Genomic DNA, 5,015 nt, shown 5'->3' with positions numbered 1-5,015 from the left:
TCTGCTTTTTGTAAAGAGGAGTGAAAAAGCTTACAGCACCTGGTATTCCCAGGCGGTCTCCCATCCAAGTACTGACCAGGCCCGACCCTGCTTAGCTTCCGAGATCAGACGAGATCGGGCGTGTTCAGGGTGGTATGGCCGTAAGCAAATATTGTGCCTACCAAAGGTCCTTTTAAAGATACTATATCACCACGCTTTGCTCTGTCGTCTATACAGGGAGCGCCTGCAGATTTCCAGACACACTCACAGCTTTTAAATGTCAAATCAGAATGTGCAAAGTGGCTATAAGGATCACAAATGTAGTGCAGTAAAAATATTAATATTTACTGTGTGAAATGTAGAATACGTTAGCATAAAATTGAAAAGAAAATGATCGATGAGCTTAGGAATGATGAAAGCCATCATTTAACTGGATTTGTGCCATTTCTATACCGGCAAGTCATGATCTAGCTATATCCTTCCCACCCTGTCGGGTGTCCACTGAAAGCAGCAGCGCCCTGCTTTTGTAAAGAGGAGTGAAAAAGCTTACAGCACCTGGTATTCCCAGGCGGTCTCCTCTATCCAAGTACTGACCAGGCCCGACTCCTGCTTAGCTTCCGAGATCAGACGAGATCGGGCGTGTTCAGGGTGGTATGGCCGTAAGCAACATTGTGCCTACCAAAGGTCCTTTTAAAGATACTATATCACCACGCTTTGCTCTGTCGTCTATACAGGGAGCGCCTGCAGATTTCCAGACACACTCACAGCTTTTAAATGTCAAATCAGAATGTACAAAGTGGCTATAAGGATCACAAATGTAGTGCAGTAAAAATATTAATATTTACTGTTGAAATGTAGAATACGTTAGCATAAAATTGAAAAGAAAATGATCGATGAGCTTAGGAATGATGAAAGCCATCATTTAACTGGATTTGTGTCATTTCTATACCGGCAAGTCATGATCTAGCTATATCCTTCCCACCCTGTCGGTGTCCACTGAAAAAGCAGCAGCGCCTCTGCTTTTTGTAAAGAGGAGTGAAAAAAGCTTACAGCACCTGGTATTCCCAGGCGGTCTCCCATCCAAGTACTGACCAGGCCCGACCCTGCTTAGCTTCCGAGATCAGACGAGATCGGGCGTGTTCAGGGTGGTATGGCCGTAAGCAAATATTGTGCCTACCAAAGGTCCTTTAAAGATACTATATCACCACGCTTTGCTCTGTCGTCTATACAGGGAGCGCCTGCAGATTTCCAGACACACTCACAGCTTTTAAATGTCAAATCAGAATGTACAAAGTGGCTATAAGGATCACAAATGTAGTGCAGTAAAAATATTAATATTTACTGTTGAAATGTAGAATACGTTAGCATAAAATTGAAAAGAAAATGATCGATGAGCTTAGGAATGATGAAAGCCATCATTTAACTGGATTTGTGTCATTTCTATACCGGCAAGTCATGATCTAGCTATATCCTTCCCACCCTGTCGGTGTCCACTGAAAAAGCAGCAGCGCCCTCTGCTTTTTGTAAAGAGGAGTGAAAAAGCTTACAGCACCTGGTATTCCCAGGCGGTCTCCCATCCAAGTACTGACCAGGCCCGACCCTGCTTAGCTTCCGAGATCAGACGAGATCGGGCGTGTTCAGGGTGGTATGGCCGTAAGCAAATATTGTGCCTACCAAAGGGCCTTTTAAAGATACTATATCACCACGCTTTGCTCTGTCGTCTATACAGGGAGCGCCTGCAGATTTCCAGACACACTCACAGCTTTTAAATGTCAAATCAGAATGTACAAAGTGGCTATAAGGATCACAAATGTAGTGCAGTAAAAATATTAATATTTACTGTTGAAATGTAGAATACGTTAGCATAAAATTGAAAAGAAAATGATCGATGAGCTTAGGAATGATGAAAGCCATCATTTAACTGGATTTGTGTCATTTCTATACCGGCAAGTCATGATCTAGCTATATCCTTCCCACCCTGTCGGTGTCCACTGAAAAAGCAGCAGCGCCCTCTGCTTTTTGTAAAGAGGAGTGAAAAAGCTTACAGCACCTGGTATTCCCAGGCGGTCTCCCATCCAAGTACTGACCAGGCCCGACCCTGCTTAGCTTCCGAGATCAGACGAGATCGGGGCGTGTTCAGGGTGGTATGGCCGTAAGCAAATATTGTGCCTACCAAAGGTCCTTTTAAAGATACTATATCACCACGCTTTGCTCTGTCGTCTATACAGGGAGCGCCTGCAGATTTCCAGACACACTCACAGCTTTTAAATGTCAAATCAGAATGTACAAAGTGGCTATAAGGATCACAAATGTAGTGCAGTAAAAATATTAATATTTACTGTTGAAATGTAGAATACGTTAGCATAAAATTGAAAAGAAAATGATCGATGAGCTTAGGAATGATGAAAGCCATCATTTAACTGGATTTGTGTCATTTCTATACCGGCAAGTCATGATCTAGCTATATCCTTCCCACCCTGTCGGTGTCCACTGAAAAAGCAGCAGCGCCCTCTGCTTTTTGTAAAGAGGAGTGAAAAAAGCTTACAGCACCTGGTATTCCCAGGCGGTCTCCCATCCAAGTACTGACCAGGCCCGACCCTGCTTAGCTTCCGAGATCAGACGAGATCGGGCGTGTTCAGGGTGGTATGGCCGTAAGCAAATATTGTGCCTACCAAAGGTCCTTTTAAAGATACTATATCACCACGCTTTGCTCTGTCGTCTATACAGGGAGCGCCTGCAGATTTCCAGACACACTCACAGCTTTTAAATGTCAAATCAGAATGTACAAAGTGGCTATAAGGATCACAAATGTAGTGCAGTAAAAATATTAATATTTACTGTTGAAATGTAGAATACGTTAGCATAAAATTGAAAAGAAAATGATCGATGAGCTTAGGAATGATGAAAGCCATCATTTAACTGGATTTGTGTCATTTCTATACCGGCAAGTCATGTTCTAGCTATTTCCTTCCCACCCTGTCGGTGTCCACTGAAAAAGCAGCAGCGCCCTCTGCTTTTTGTAAAGAGGAGTGAAAAAGCTTACAGCACCTGGTATTCCCAGGCGGTCTCCCATCCAAGTACTGACCAGGCCCGACCCTGCTTAGCTTCCGAGATCAGACGAGATCGGGCGTGTTCAGGGTGGTATGGCCGTAAGCAAATATTGTGCCTACCAAAGGGCCTTTTAAAGATACTATATCACCACGCTTTGCTCTTTCGTCTATACAGGGAGCGCCTGCAGATTTCCAGACACACTCACAGCTTTTAAATGTCAAATCAGAATGTACAAAGTGGCTATAAGGATCACAAATGTAGTGCAGTAAAAATATTAATATTTACTGTTGAAATGTAGAATACGTTAGCATAAAATTGAAAAGAAAATGATCGATGAGCTTAGGAATGATGAAAGCCATCATTTAACTGGATTTGTGTCATTTCTATACCGGCAAGTCATGATCTAGCTATATCCTTCCCACCCTGTCGGTGTCCACTGAAAAAGCAGCAGCGCCTCTGCTTTTTGTAAAGAGGAGTGAAAAAAGCTTACAGCACCTGGTATTCCCAGGCGGTCTCCCATCCAAGTACTGACCAGGCCCGACCCTGCTTAGCTTCCGAGATCAGACGAGATCGGGCGTGTTCAGGGTGGTATGGCCGTAAGCAAATATTGTGCCTACCAAAGGTCCTTTTAAAGATACTATATCACCACGCTTTGCTCTGTCGTCTATACAGGGAGCGCCTGCAGATTTCCAGACACACTCACAGCTTTTAAATGTCAAATCAGAATGTACAAAGTGGCTATAAGGATCACAAATGTAGTGCAGTAAAAATATTAATATTTACTGTTGAAATGTAGAATACGTTAGCATAAAATTGAAAAGAAAATGATCGATGAGCTTAGGAATGATGAAAGCCATCATTTAACTGGATTTGTGTCATTTCTATACCGGCAAGTCATGATCTAGCTATATCCTTCCCACCCTGTCGGTGTCCACTGAAAAAGCAGCAGCGCCCTCTGCTTTTTGTAAAGAGGAGTGAAAAAAGCTTACAGCACCTGGTATTCCCAGGCGGTCTCCCATCCAAGTACTGACCAGGCCCGACCCTGCTTAGCTTCCGAGATCAGACGAGATCGGGCGTGTTCAGGGTGGTATGGCCGTAAGCAAATATTGTGCCTACCAAAGGTCCTTTTAAAGATACTATATCACCACGCTTTGCTCTGTCGTCTATACAGGGAGCGCCTGCAGATTTCCAGACACACTCACAGCTTTTAAATGTCAAATCAGAATGTACAAAGTGGCTATAAGGATCACAAATGTAGTGCAGTAAAAATATTAATATTTACTGTTGAAATGTAGAATACGTTAGCATAAAATTGAAAAGAAAATGATCGATGAGCTTAGGAATGATGAAAGCCATCATTTAACTGGATTTGTGTCATTTCTATACCGGCAAGTCATGATCTAGCTATATCCTTCCCACCCTGTCGGTGTCCACTGAAAAAGCAGCAGCGCCCTCTGCTTTTTGTAAAGAGGAGTGAAAAGCTTATCGGTGTCCACTGAAAAAGCAGCAGCGCCCTCTGCTTTTTGTAAAGAGGAGTGAAAAAGCTTACAGCACCTGGTATTCCCAGGCGGTCTCCCATCCAAGTACTGACCAGGCCCGACCCTGCTTAGCTTCCGAGATCAGACGAGATCGGGCGTGTTCAGGGTGGTATGGCCGTAAGCAAATATTGTGCCTACCAAAGGGCCTTTTAAAGATACTATATCACCACGCTTTGCTCTTTCGTCTATACAGGGAGCGCCTGCAGATTTCCAGACACACTCACAGCTTTTAAATGTCAAATCAGAATGTACAAAGTGGCTATAAGGATCACAAATGTAGTGCAGTAAAAATATTAATATTTACTGTTGAAATGTAGAATACGTTAGCATAAAATTGAAAAGAAAATGATCGATGAGCTTAGGAATGATGAAAGCCATCATTTAACTGGATTTGTGTCATTTCTATACCGGCAAGTCATGATCTAGCTATATCCTTCCCACCCTGTC

At 43.2% G+C, this 5,015-nt stretch overlaps 9 non-coding genes and 1 pseudogene across 9 annotated transcripts; all 10 read right to left on the bottom strand.

Annotated features, from left to right (window-relative positions):
- Positions 1-27: 27 nt before the first annotated feature.
- On the bottom strand, positions 28-146 carry LOC129115259 (5S ribosomal RNA). The gene has a single exon (XR_008532957.1). It is a non-coding gene; the product is annotated as a 5S ribosomal RNA (ribosomal RNA).
- A 376-nt stretch (positions 147-522) lies between these two features.
- On the bottom strand, positions 523-644 carry LOC129115261 (5S ribosomal RNA; annotated as a pseudogene).
- Positions 645-1,022: 378 nt separating this feature from the next.
- On the bottom strand, positions 1,023-1,141 carry LOC129115258 (5S ribosomal RNA). The gene has a single exon (XR_008532956.1). It is a non-coding gene; the product is annotated as a 5S ribosomal RNA (ribosomal RNA).
- Positions 1,142-1,519: 378 nt separating this feature from the next.
- Positions 1,520-1,638, bottom strand: LOC129115257 (5S ribosomal RNA). Its single transcript, XR_008532955.1, has one exon. It is a non-coding gene; the product is annotated as a 5S ribosomal RNA (ribosomal RNA).
- A 379-nt stretch (positions 1,639-2,017) lies between these two features.
- LOC129115260 (5S ribosomal RNA) lies at positions 2,018-2,137 on the bottom strand. Its single transcript, XR_008532958.1, has one exon. It is a non-coding gene; the product is annotated as a 5S ribosomal RNA (ribosomal RNA).
- A 380-nt stretch (positions 2,138-2,517) lies between these two features.
- On the bottom strand, positions 2,518-2,636 carry LOC129115265 (5S ribosomal RNA). The gene has a single exon (XR_008532962.1). It is a non-coding gene; the product is annotated as a 5S ribosomal RNA (ribosomal RNA).
- A 379-nt stretch (positions 2,637-3,015) lies between these two features.
- Positions 3,016-3,134, bottom strand: LOC129115264 (5S ribosomal RNA). The gene has a single exon (XR_008532961.1). It is a non-coding gene; the product is annotated as a 5S ribosomal RNA (ribosomal RNA).
- A 379-nt stretch (positions 3,135-3,513) lies between these two features.
- LOC129115263 (5S ribosomal RNA) lies at positions 3,514-3,632 on the bottom strand. The gene has a single exon (XR_008532960.1). It is a non-coding gene; the product is annotated as a 5S ribosomal RNA (ribosomal RNA).
- Positions 3,633-4,012: 380 nt separating this feature from the next.
- On the bottom strand, positions 4,013-4,131 carry LOC129115262 (5S ribosomal RNA). The gene has a single exon (XR_008532959.1). It is a non-coding gene; the product is annotated as a 5S ribosomal RNA (ribosomal RNA).
- Positions 4,132-4,572: 441 nt separating this feature from the next.
- On the bottom strand, positions 4,573-4,691 carry LOC129115256 (5S ribosomal RNA). The gene has a single exon (XR_008532954.1). It is a non-coding gene; the product is annotated as a 5S ribosomal RNA (ribosomal RNA).
- Positions 4,692-5,015: the final 324 nt, after the last annotated feature.

Source organism: Anoplopoma fimbria, unplaced genomic scaffold (assembly GCF_027596085.1).
Source record: "Anoplopoma fimbria isolate UVic2021 breed Golden Eagle Sablefish unplaced genomic scaffold, Afim_UVic_2022 Un_contig_11380_pilon_pilon, whole genome shotgun sequence".
In the NCBI taxonomy this organism is placed as follows: domain Eukaryota; kingdom Metazoa; phylum Chordata; class Actinopteri; order Perciformes; family Anoplopomatidae; genus Anoplopoma; species Anoplopoma fimbria.
Note: the sequence above shows the minus strand (reverse complement) of the source record. Positions and strands in the feature narration are given on the sequence as shown.